This window comes from Triturus cristatus, chromosome 12, assembly GCF_964204655.1.
Source record: "Triturus cristatus chromosome 12, aTriCri1.1, whole genome shotgun sequence".
In the NCBI taxonomy this organism is placed as follows: Eukaryota; Metazoa; Chordata; class Amphibia; order Caudata; family Salamandridae; genus Triturus; species Triturus cristatus.
The window spans coordinates 470,203,781-470,216,721 of record NC_140595.1 but is presented as its reverse complement, the minus strand read 5'-3'; the positions used below and the strand labels follow the sequence as shown (position 1 = coordinate 470,216,721).

Sequence of the window (12,941 nt, the reverse complement as noted above, 5' to 3'; positions counted from 1 at the left end):
GGCGGTGGTGTTGTCCGTGAACACCTGCACGACACTTCCCCTGACAGAGGGAAGGAAGGCTTTCAGTGCAAGCCGGATCGCTCTCAACTCCAACAGGTTGATGTGGAGACGAGACTCCGCCGGAGACCAGAGGCCTCTGATCTCCGCCTCTCCCATATGGCCACCCCAACCCAGGAGGGACGCATCCGTCACTACGACATGCTCCGGTTGGGGAAGGGAGAGGCTCTTGCCCTTGACCCACTCGCGGTCCGTGAGCCACCACTGCAACTGCTGTGCAGTGCCCTCCGAGATCAAGACATGGTCGGACAGGTTGCCGTGATGCTGGGCCCACTGAAACTTCAGGTCCCACTGCAGAGCCCGCATGCGCCGCCTGGCGTGATGCACTAGTAGGATGCAGGAGGCCATCAGCCCCAGAAGCCGCAACACTAGCCTGACCGAAACCCGGGATAGAGGCCGAAAGATGGGAATCAGGGCCTGTATATCCCGGACCCGCTGTTCCGGTGGATGGACCCGGAACTGCGCCGAATCGAGAACCGCTCCGATGAAGAGGAGCTTCTGAGAGGGACTCAAGTGTGACTTCGGCACGTTGATGGAAAACCCCAGCAAATGCAGGAGATCCGCCGTAGTCTGGAGGTGGGAGACGACTGCCTGGGGCGAGCCCGCCTTCAACAACCAGTCGTCGAGATAGGGGAAGACTGGGACCCCTGATCTGCGCAGATGAGCTGCGACCACCGCCATCACTTTCGTGAACACCCGAGGGGCACTGGTGAGGCCGAAGGGGAGCACGGTAAACTGAAAGTGCTCTTGGCCCACCGTGAACCGCAGGTAACGCCGGTGGGCCGGCAGGACGGGGATATGGAAATATGCGTCCTGCAAGTCCAACGCTACCATCCAGTCTCCAGGGTCTAGGGCAGCTAAAACCTGAGCCAACGTTAGCATCTTGAACCTTTCCTTTCGGAGGAAGGCATTGACGTTCCGGAGGTCCAAGATAGGGCGCAGGCCCCCCTTGCCCTTCTTGGGAACCAGAAAGTAGTGGGAATAACAACCACGACCTACTTCTGGACTCGGAACGCGCTCGACGGCCCCCTTGGCCAAGAGAGCCGAAACTTCCTCGCGGAGAAGATCCAAATGATCCCCCGAGATACGGTGGTGCTGTGGTGGCATGGCTGGAGGGGTCGTCTCGAAGGGGAGGGAGTAGCCCCTTCGGACGATTTGCAGCACCCACCTGTCCGATGTTATGGACCGCCAGTGGAGCAGGTGATGGCGAACTCTGCCGCCCACTGGCGTGGTATGGGCCTGAAAGCTCGGACTAGGAAGGCTTTGAGGCGGATGCTGCCGGGGTGGATGTGGGCTGACCACGTCGGCCTCCATTTCCGCCACGGCGGAAGCCACGTCCGCGACCGCGCGCAGGTTGGTTCTGCGGCTGGTGGCTCTGCGGACGTGAGGAGGCGCCCCTTCCTTGGCCACGAAAGGGGCGAAAAGCGGAGGTGTGCGCCCGCGGAGCCGAGAGGCCCAAGGACTTGGCCGTAGCCCGGGAGTCCTTAAAGCGGTTCAGCGCACTGTCCGCCTTCTCACCAAACAGGCGAGTGCCATCAAAGGGCATGTCCATGAGGGTGTTCTGGACATCCCCGGAAAATGACGTGGACCGCATCCAGGCGTGGCGGCGGAGCGCCACCGTGGTGGAAATCGCCCGACCTAGCGAGTCCGTGGTGTCAAGCCCACATCTTATGGCGTGCCGTGCTGCATCCCTCCCATCGGCCAGAGCCTGGGAAAGACGTGGCCGGACCTCCTCCGGACACAGGGGCAGCACGTCCTCCACCGTATCCCACAGGGAATGGGAATAACGGTCCAAGAGACAGGCGGTATTTAAGGACCGCAGGCCCAAACTAAGGGACGAGAACAGTTTCTTGCCAAACTGCTCGAGTCTCTTGGAATCCCGGTCCGGCGGAGCGGTCGGGAAGGAGGATTGGGAAGTAGAGGCCTGGATAACCAGACTCTCGGGGGTGGGGTGTTGGGACAGGAAGCTGGGGTCGCCCGGAGCAGGGCGGTGGCGCCTGGCAACGTTCCTATCCACAGGAGGAACTGTGGAGGGCTTGGACCAGGTGCCCTGCAGAACGTCAGTGAGGGCCTCGTTAAACGGCAGCAGAGGCTCAGTGGAGCTTGCTGAGGTTTGAAGCACCTCAGTGAGGATGTTGGTCCTCACAGCCACGGCAGGCAACTCGAGCCCAAGGGCCTCAGCCGCCTTGCGCAGCACCACAGAAAATGCTGCACCCTCCTCCGAAGCCACGGTCGGAGGAGAAGTGAATCCAGCGTCTGGCGAGGTGTCCAGCCCGCTGGCCTCCCCCAGTTCATCTGCCCAGTCCTGAGAAAGCTGTGACTGAACAGCCAGAGGGTCCTCGAACCCCTCCCAGTCGCCCCCTTCTTCCGATTCCTGATAAACAGGAGGAATGATCGGAACCGGACTGTAGAGATGGTAGGTCTCTAGCGGCGTCGGATGCGGCGTCGGCGGACGCCGTGCCGGCGTCGGGTCCGGATGAGGGCTAAACTGGGGCGTCGGCGTCACTGGCGTCGGCGTCGGCGGCGCCGGTGACGGCGTCGGTGGTTCAGGCGTCGGCGCCGGTGGAGGAGTGACAAGGTCAACCGGCGTCGACTGGGGCCCAGGCATGGGCCCCGCGGGGACCTGCGGCGTCGAGACCGGAGTCGTCGACGGCGCCGGGGCCGGAGCCGCCGGCACGCGAGGTCGCCCAGTCGAGCCCGCGGGGCCCGAAGGCGCGCCAGCGGGCGTCGACGGCGGGGCCAGGCTCCTCATGGCCGAGAGGAAGGCGCTGATCTCCGCCGGCGCCGCGTCAGCCCCAGGGACCGGAAGGTATGGGGGCGGACGCGGCACCTGCGGCTCCGCCGGAGCCGCGGGGGTGGAACCACTTGGACCCTCGGCCGAGTCGCGCGACCGGCGAGGGGAGTCCGAAGAGCGATGTCGCCTCTTGGACTTCTTTGAGTGCTTGGACTTACCCGACGACTTGGAGCCCGACGATCGATGGTGGCGTCGGCTAGGGCTCCGCGAGCGATCCTTGGACCTCCTCCTGGACCGGGATCGCGCACGACGCGGAGCCGAGTGGCGAAGCTCGAGAAGCTTGCGGGACCGCTCCCGCCTAGCCTTCGAAGTCAGGGCCTGGCAGTCGTTGCACGACTCCGCGTCGTGGTCGAGGCCTAAGCAATAGAGGCACCGGCGGTGGTGATCGGTCACCGACATCAGTCGATGACAGTCTTCACAAGCCTTGAACCCAGGCATCCTACCGGCACCAGATGTCGACAGACAGGGATCAAAAATGATCAAAAAGAGTTAGTCAAAAAAGACTAAAAGGGGTAGCTCTCCCGGATCTGCGCTTACTGGCGCGGAAAAAAGAAGAACTGACGTCAGCGCGCGAGGGCGGCGTCTAAGTACTCCGACGACGTCATCCCGGCGCACGACGCCGACGACGGACGCGGAGCCGCAGACGACGCCTAGCGACGCGCAAGGGGTATTGCTGACGAAAAATCTTCCGGATCCAGTCTGACGCCTGGGGATATTCTAAGGTGAGGAATCTAACTAACGTGTTTCTTTCAGATATCTGGCGCACACAGGACTCACACGCCGTAAAGCCCGAAGGCTTCGCACACTGTTCCGTGACGCAGAAGGCATCAAAAAGGGCAAAACAAAACAGGCCATGGAACATCTGGTTTTCCAGGAACCGTGAAGAAAACTGATGTCAGCACCCCAGGATGGGCATATATGGCTCCGATGACGTCACGTCCGTAGACGACGTCAGGGCAGAGCTGTGCGGCGCAGCCCCCCCTTAGAGGAATGTGGGGGAGCGAAGAAGGTGGGCAAAGTGATGGACTGACCCAGATGGAATGGGGTCACAACCTTTGGCCAAAAAAGATGCCCAGGTGCGAAGTACCACCTTGTCTGGAAAGGACATAAGATAAGGAGGCGAGCTGGATAATGCCTGCAATTCACTCACCCTCAGGGTCGATGTAATCGCCACCAAGAAGGCAGTTTTGATGGCCAACAGCTGGAGGGGACAATTATGCAGAGGCTCAAAGGCAGCACACATCAGGTAAGTTAGGACCAATTTAAGATCCCACTGTGGCATAATAAAGGGCTTGGTGGAAACAAATAAGCCAGCCCTTTTAAAATCTATTTACAACAGGAGACTTGGAGAGAGGGCTGGTCTGGCAGCCGCAAAAAAGCAGAAAGATAACCCTTGAGAGTTCCCAAGGCAGAGCCCTGCTGGGCAAGGGTTAGAATGAATAAAAGGACAGTAGAAAGAGAAGCAGAAATAGAGTCAATAGACCTTTCTGTACAGTATAAAACAAGTTTCTAGGAAACATGGCAGCCGGCTGAAACGCCGGTCGGTTAGCTTAGTAAGGGGGAGCCGGGCAGCACCGTAAATACACTCACTGACGCCTGCCTCTCTATTGCGGCAATCTCCAACTGAGCGGGGTGCGGTCCATCATCTTGGATGTGGATGCTGGGGGGCTTTGGAGGGTTCTGTAGTGAATGGTGGCGCCGGGGTCTCCACCCTGGGTTGTGGCAGCAGGAGCGCTGCAGGCGCTTCGCTTGGCTCGGCTACGTGGAAGCGAGGAGAACAGAGCTGGCAGAGTCAGCACAAGCAGCTTGTGCTCTGAAAGGGATTCTGTAACCCTGGCTGAACAACAAAACAAGGGAAAGGCGGTAGGTGACCTGCAATTGACCATGGGTAAACCGCTGAACCATGACCATAAAAGTAAAAGTGTTGGTTTGGATGGAGGCAAATGGACACAGTGGCCTAAGGGCTAAGCCACAACAGGAGAAGCAAGTTGGACACCAGCAAATCAGACCCAAGAATACAGATAGATCTCAGACCCTGTTGGATAGACGCTACACATTAAGTTCACGTATTGGTTCCCCTTGGGTATTGGAAGAGGGCAGAGGGGCTGAAAAAATTCTCTCACAACCTACAGTAAAACTACAGGTCAGTCGGAGGAAAGTTTTAACAAATACTGGTCTTAACAAAGACCCGCACCCTCCCCCTAAAAGGGGCACTACCAAATTGGCAAATGCAGGCCTGTTGAAAGGGAAACAAGTAGCCGGAGCCAAAAGCCTTCAGAAAATCACTCCCTCACCAAATCTTATTTTAAGCTTAGGATCGATGCTAGAAGTGAGGAGGGAGGTATAGAGAGCATGGATGGTAAAAAAATACCCCTTGGCAGGAAAGGCTGGAGAATATAGCAAAGAAGTTTAACACAAAGAGTACTCCTACCAGCAAGCCTGATATTTCCCCAGCTCTCCCAATAGTAACAACTCAAAATAGATTCTCGTCCCTGAATGTGGAGGGGTTTCCCTCTGAGGTCAGTGGCGAAGGAGATGACGTTCCAGTACAATATCTAGGGGCCGATGGGCTAGCTACCCCGAAGGGAGAGGGTGAAAGCACCAGTAGCTCGGATAGTAAGAACGCATGGCAGGAGATGCTGTGCCGCCTTTCTCTCGAAATTAAAGATCGCTTCGATATTTCAGAGGCAACTCAGAAAAAAATCCAGGTAACCTGTTTGAGCCTGGAAGGAATGATAGAATGTCTTGCTATACGAACACAAGAACTGGAGCTGGGTTTTCAAGACATACAGGCTAAAGCCCAAACAAACATAAAAGAGGTGGAGCGCTTAAAACAAAGAGAGCGTACTATCAGAAAGACTAAAGGATGGAAAATAATGCCAGGAGAAATAGTATCAGAATCCTGGGTGTGGCTGAGGGGTTGGAAGGAACAGATATAAAAGCATTTGTGATAAACTTGCTGAACAGTTTGTTTCCACAGGAGGTCCCTCCATTAAATTTAGAAGCAGAAATCCAGCGAGTGCACAGAGATCCTTTCAAACCACATCCAGGTTAAAAAAAAATAAAAGATCCTGGTAAACCTTCTCTCGTACTCGGGAAAAGAAAAAATCTTGGGGTTAGCATTAAGAGAAAAATCACTACAAGCAATAGGTGCTTCCTACAGAGTTAGGTCGGATATCTCAAAGGAGACAGCCGATAGACAGTGGGAACTGGGTAACAGAATGGATGAGTTAAAGAATCTGGGAGCATCCGTACAATTGAGGTTCCCAGCTTTTCTAAAAGTAATGTGGCAAAATAAAATGCATAACTTCAGACCCTCCTGATGTGGACAAATTTATCCAGGAAGTGAAACTAGAGAATACAAGTAATAGCTAGAAGACAGGTGGCGGGAAGAGGTGATGGTAATATAGGTAATATGGTTCCCATTCAGCATAGGCTCAATAGGCAGCAGAGATGCCTATAAAATATATTTTTGGGGGAGGGTTTCTGCGGGAGGGTGCACTAGTGGTGGGGCGCATAGGGGAATTTTTTTTTTTTTTTAAATTGTCCTCAAGTCAGTAAAGGAGTGCCTGTTCTAAATGATCAAAAACAAGGTCCTCAGGGATATCAAATGAGGAAGTTGAAGAAGCAGGAGTAAAAGACCTGACGATTCTTTGTTGGAATGTGAATGGGTTGGGGGTCAAAAGAAGGCAGAGAATTATAGTGCAATATTTAAAAGATCAGAACGCAGAAATAATTATGCTTCAGGAGACGCATCTTCTGAGACAAGAATGTAGGGAATTTTTTTCTAAACAAAGATGGATTGGAAAGTGTGTATCTACTGATCAAGCTCACTGTACTAAGGGGGTAGTAATAATACTAAACGCGAACTCCGGGATTGAGCTCCTAAAATACAGAGCAGATGAGGGTGGGCATTGGATAATTGCCAAGAACAAAATAGCTCCTGTGACATATAGAGAGCTACTACGGCCCAAATATAGATGATGTAACGCCTCTGACCAAGTTCTTCACTAACCTGGTTAATTTTCAATCCCCCATTATTCTGGGTAGAAATTGTAATGTCCTATTGAATAATGATCTCAATAGGTCGTCAGCTAGGACTCAAATTACCTCCCCTAATATGAGGGCATACTTACTAGATATGATGGAGAATTTTAATTTGAGTGACGTCTTCCGCAGAGTTGAGGGTAAACGCAGGGGTTACTCCTTCCATAGGAAGAAAAACGGGCACTTTTCAAGAATAGATTATCTTTTCATGGATAAGAAAGAAGTGGAGTTAGTAGTCGGGATAAACCATTTGCCTATTCATATTTCGGATAATGCAGCATTGTTATTAAAAATTAAGAGAAGGGACACCCATAAAATCGGTAGGTGGGCGATTAATAGAAGGATTAGGCTACAGTCTGAGATTATAGAGAAGGTGCGTAGTAACACTGAGGATTTGGTCTCATGGAACCTGGGGTCAGCCCTCGTGCACATGGTATGGCATACCTATAAGGCATGGTTAAGAGGTATTGTTAAAAATCCAACGGTATACTGGGTCAGGGAAGAGAAAAAATACCTTAATAAAATAGAGGAGGAGATAGGCAAAATGGAATACCTATGAAAAGCTAAGAAAGGCTTGAAAAGAGAACGAAAGGAGTGGGTAGATAAGCTTGAAGGTTTACGGTTGAAGTTTAGAACCAAACTGGAGGAGAAAGTAACTCAACAGTGGGAGGTGAGCAGATCTAGAGATATAATACAAGGGGAATGCTGTGGAAAGTTCCTGGCTTGGAGATCTAGGTTAGACAGAAATCAAAACTTTATAGGGAAGATTCTAGAAGACGAGTCCGGGATCATTGTCAAGGAGAGCGAAAAAAATCAGAGCTGCGTTTACTAACTTCTTTCAGGAGCTATATACAGAGACCTAGAGGTAACCGAGCAAGAAATACAAGGTTGGCTCTTAAGTAAGCAGCTTCCTAAACTTACAGAAGCTCAAGCCCTCTACTTAGAACGAGAAATAGATGGTAGTGAAATCCTGGACTTTTTGAAAAAGCAAAAAAAATGGGAAAGCTGCTGGCCCAGACAGGATTCCGATCAAATTGTATTCTGTACTGCAGGAGGAGATTATCCCGGTGTGGGTCAAATTAATAAATTCTATTCTGATAGATGGGGGCCCTATCCCGTTGACATGGAACGAAGCAGTAGTTTCCTTAATCTTTAAGCCAGGCAAGAACCAGACACATTGCAAATCATTTCACCCAATGTTGTTACTCAATAATGACTATAAGATCTTCTCTGGGGATCTTGACGCATGTTTGAATAAGACTGTGGAGCTGCTGATTCATCAAGATCAAAAAGATTTTCTCCCGGGGAGGTATATGAATGAGTTAAATTACTAATCCATAGGCTCCATAGATTTAGCCATAATGCATAACACCCCCTCGTAATTGTCACATTAGATGCTGCAAAACCATTTGATTGTGTCAATTGGAGGGATTTAAAGACTACATTAGAACATTTTGGTTTGAGCGAAAATATGATATATACTATTTTTTAAATTTACAGAGGTCCAACAGCAAAGATTCTAGTTAATGATAGTTTGTCTCCCCCAGTGCGAATTGAGAGCGGTACAAGACAGGGCTGCCTTTTGTCTCCTGTATTGTTTGAGCTCTACATAGAGCCTTTCGATTAAAGTTTGAGGTTAAATGAAGAGATTAGAACCTTTAAAATTAGGGCATACTCTAGGAAGATCTCACTTTATGCTGATGACCTTATGGTTTATACCTCGGACGCAGTATCAACTCTACCACATCTTAGGGCGGAAGTGAGGGAATTTGGTAAACTGGCGGGATATGCGGCAAATGAAGAAAAAACTGAAGTAATGATGTGGAACCAAGATAGTGGAGAAATAAAATGCGTGGAGGAAATGAGGTATCTGGGGATTAAAATAAATAAATACCTTGGGAAGATAGCGGCTGCTAATTTGTAAAGAATAGGAATGGAGATAGATTTACTATTAAAAAGATGGCAGAACCTCACACTTACAATCTATGGCCGGATTTTACTCAGTGAAAATGTCCATGTTACCAAAACTCACCTTTCTCTTTGATAATATTCTGTTGCACTTAAAAAGAAAACACTCCTGAAGCTGCAGGGGAAGATTTCCTCTTTCATATGGGCTACTAGAGGAATAGGCCTCTCATGGAAAAAATTGAGACGGAAAGAGGGTTTGGGAGGCATGGGCCTTCCTAATCTTCAGATCTATTGTTGGGTGTTTCAACTTAAAAACAAAAGAATGCTTCTACAAAGACCTGATGAATCTCTAATAGGGGTTATATTTAAATCCATGCTGGTGGGACTGCCCAAGGAGGGCTTCTCTTATAAATATGGGGCTCCAACATTTTTCTAAAAAGTTCGATTAAAATGCCTCCAGTCAGCGGAAAGAACTTGGTTTGAGACGAGATCGATCCTATGTGTACCTTATTACAGCAGACTGTCTCCCATATGGGATTGCCCAGGTACACGGGAATGTCCATCAGATAGCCTAGCAAGACCACTGAATAAGCCAGATAATAGGCAGTGAGGTCAACTGTTAGATGATGGACAAAAGCTAACCTAAAGCTAGTGGTAAGACAAGACAAAAGGGGCAATATCCAGATTTAAAATCTACCACATCAATTCCTGGCTCAAGAGTCAGAATTGGTTAGATAGTCTCGAATCATAAGGAGCTGGAACTTCAGATCACGACAGTAAGGATCTTCCTGAGAACCTTGGGCAGCAGTGGTATGGGCGGAAAGGCGTACAACAGGCCTGGGCTCCACTCGTGACAAAACACATCACCGAGCAATAGCTGCCTTGGAAACTCCAGAGCACAGTACTGCTGACATTGCGCATTCTCTTCTGAGGCGAACTAATCTAACCAAGGTTCTCCCCACTGCTGAAAGAGACCTTGCACCACCTCGGACTGGAGACACCGTTTGTGACCCTGAAGGCATTGACAGCTGAGATCGTCCGCCGCGGCGTTCAGAGAACCCGGCAGGTGTTGAACAACCTGCTGTTCCAGCCATGTCCAGAGACACAGGGCCTCTTGACAAAGGGTTCACGACCCTATCCCGCCCTGCTTGTTGCAGTACCACAAGGCGGTGGTGTTGTCTGTGAACACCTGCTCCAGCTTCCCCTTGACAGAGGTAAGAAATACTTTCAATGCCAACGGAATCGCTCGGAGCTCCATCAAGTTTATGTGTAGTACCGCCTCCGCCTAAGACCAGTGACCCCTGATCTCCACCTCTCCCATGTGGCCGCCCCATCAAAGAAGTGATGCATCAGTCAGAATTGTGAAATCTGTTTGGGGAAGGGAGAGAGGTCTGCCGCTGACCCAATTGTGGTTTCTTTACCACCACTGCAGATCCTTTGCAGTTCCTTCCGAGATCTGAACCAGGTCGGTGAGATTTCCTTGATGCTGTGCCCATTGGAACTTCAAGTTCCACTGCAGGGCCTGCATACGGCACCTGGTGTATCTTACATGCAGGAGGCCATGAGACCAAACAGTCTCTGAGTCAACCTCACCAAAATACAGGATAGAGGCTGAAATATCAGAATTATAACCTGAATATCCTGGACTCGCTGTTCGGGAGGATAAGCCCAAAACTGCACTGTGTCCAGAACAGCTCCGATGAAAGGGAGCGTCTGAGGAGTCAGGTGTGACTTCAGCACGCTTATAGAGAAACCCAGTGAATGCAGGAGGTTCGCCATAGTCAGAAGGTGGATGAGGACACCTTCAACAGCCAGTTATTGATGTAGGGGAACACTGACACCTCTAACCTGCGGAAATGAGCTGCAACCACCGCCATCACCTAGGTGAACACCCGAGGGGCACTGGTAAGAACGACGGGAAGCACAGTAAACTGAACTACCTTGAACCGGAGATAACACCTGTGGCCCGGCAGGATGGGAATGTGAAAATACGCATCCTGTAGGTCCAACGCCACCATCCAGTCTCCTTGGTCTAGGGCAGACAAGACCTGAGCCAAAGTGAGCATTTTGAATTTCTCCTTTTTCAGGAAGAGATTGACGATCTGAAGATTCAAAATGGGCCGAAACCCTTTGTTCTCCGGAATCAGAAAGTAGAGGGAATAACAGCCACTGCCTACTTCTGAAGATTGGTCCCTTTCTATAGCTTCTTTGGCCAAAAGAGCTCTAACTTCCTCTTGGAGCAACTTCAAATGATCCTCCCCCAGCCATTCCTGACTTGGCGGAATAGGAGAAGGAAAAGAAAGGAAAGGATGTGAAGAGAATAGCCCTCCTGGACGATCTGCAAGAGCAACTTGTCTGTTATAGAGCTCCAGCTGGGGAGATGAAGACGAATTCTCCCACCCACTGGAGTAGCATGGTCCTGCAGAATCAGCCTAAGAGTAATTGGAGATTGCGGCTGCTGGAGGCGGGGTGGTAGATGACTTCTGGCCTCCATTCTGAGGACGGAATGTACCACGTCCACATCCGGCTTGGGTAGTCAGAGAGGGACGGTGGCTAGGATAGGGCCGACGTGGCTGAAAACCCCTCCCGTTGAAACGAAAGTGACGAAACGAAGACTGCCACAAGGAGTGGAGGAGAGGCCCTAGGGTCTGCCGTAGCTCGAGAGTCCTTGAACCTGACCAGGGCCGAGTCTGCCTTTTCCCTTAAAAGGCGGGTTCCATCAAAGGGCATGTCCATCAAATTGGCATGGACATCCCCTGAGAAGCCAGTTGTACTAAACCAGGCGTGGCGTCTCAAGGCCACGATCGTTGAAATTGACCTGCCTAGCGAATCAGTAGTATCTAATCTACACCGTATGAATTTTGCTGCATCTCTCCCATCCTTGGCAGCTTGGGAGAGCACAGCCCAGGCCTCCTCCGGGACTTATGGCAACACCTGCGCAACCATCTCCCAAAGAGAGTGGGAGAAACGGCCCAATAAGAACGCGGTATTCACCGACCGCAGTGCCAGACTGGAGGAAGAAAACAATGTCTTCCCAATTGAGTCCAGTCTCTAGTATTCCCTATCCGGAGGGGCGGAAGGGAATATGCCTTGGGACTTCGAGGACTGCACCACCATACTTTCTGGGATGGGGTGTTGGCTGGGGAACTTTGGGTCGCTCGGAGCTTGGCGATGGTGGTGTGCAATCGTCCTATTCACAGGAGCCCCTGTGCTAGGCTTGGACCATGTTACTAGAAGGACGTCTGTAAGTGACTCATTGATTAGATTAGTCATGACCTTCAGTGAGGGCAGCTCCAGGCCTAGGACCTCAGCTGCCCTCTTAACCACCATGGCATAGGAAGCCCCCTCCTCCGTAGCCACTGTAGGCAGAGAGAGCATGCCAGTGTCTAGGGGAGTATCCAGACCACTGGCTTCCCCAAGTTGCCCATACCAGTCTCCACAGAGACATCCTGGTTCTCAAGAGAGTCTCCAGATTCCACCCAGTCCTCTCCAGAGCCCAGCACGTCCACAAAGTGCTCAGGCTACAACATAGAACCCCTGGGCTCTGTCAACGTCGGAATCAGCGTCGCTCGACGTCGTTCCGGCTCCATGTTGTCGGGGATGAGGAAAGGGCTTTCGCTACTGATGGGAATCGGTGACCTCGTAGGGACCGACTTCAGAATCGACGCCGGAGAAAGTCACGATGACACGATTGGCAATGATCCGGGATCGGATCCCTGAGGCCCCACCAGCCGTGGTCGGAGCAGAAGGCGTTGAACCCGATGGGGCCCCATCTGTCCCCGCGGGGCCCAAGGGCTCACCAACTGGGTTATTCCGCTTAAATACGTGGCGCAAGGCCTCGTAAAACTCTTTAATTTGAGCAGGAGTCGCTCCGGCTCCCGGAAAGGGTGGAAGGCACAAAGTCGACTCAGGCTCTGCAAAACCGTGCCTAAAGCGTTGGTGCGCCTTAACTCTATCGATCACGGACGCCAGTTGAGGTGAAGTCAAAGTCCGCTTGGCCTTCTTCTTGTGCCTCTTCCCAGAGTCTCCAGAAAACCTCGAATCTGAGGTAAAGGACTTAGGGCTCCGTGAGCAGTCTTGCGACCACCTCTTGTTCGAACAGGACCGTGACCTCCTCGGAGTCTCGCTTGATGGT

The 12,941-nt window shown here is 51.5% G+C and overlaps 1 protein-coding gene across 8 annotated transcripts in view; it reads right to left on the bottom strand.

Annotated features, from left to right (window-relative positions):
• The window catches only part of TDRD12 (tudor domain containing 12), a 3,486,095-nt gene that overhangs the window by 1,449,503 nt on the left and 2,023,651 nt on the right, over positions 1-12,941 (bottom strand). The gene's annotated exons all lie outside the window — the stretch shown is intronic.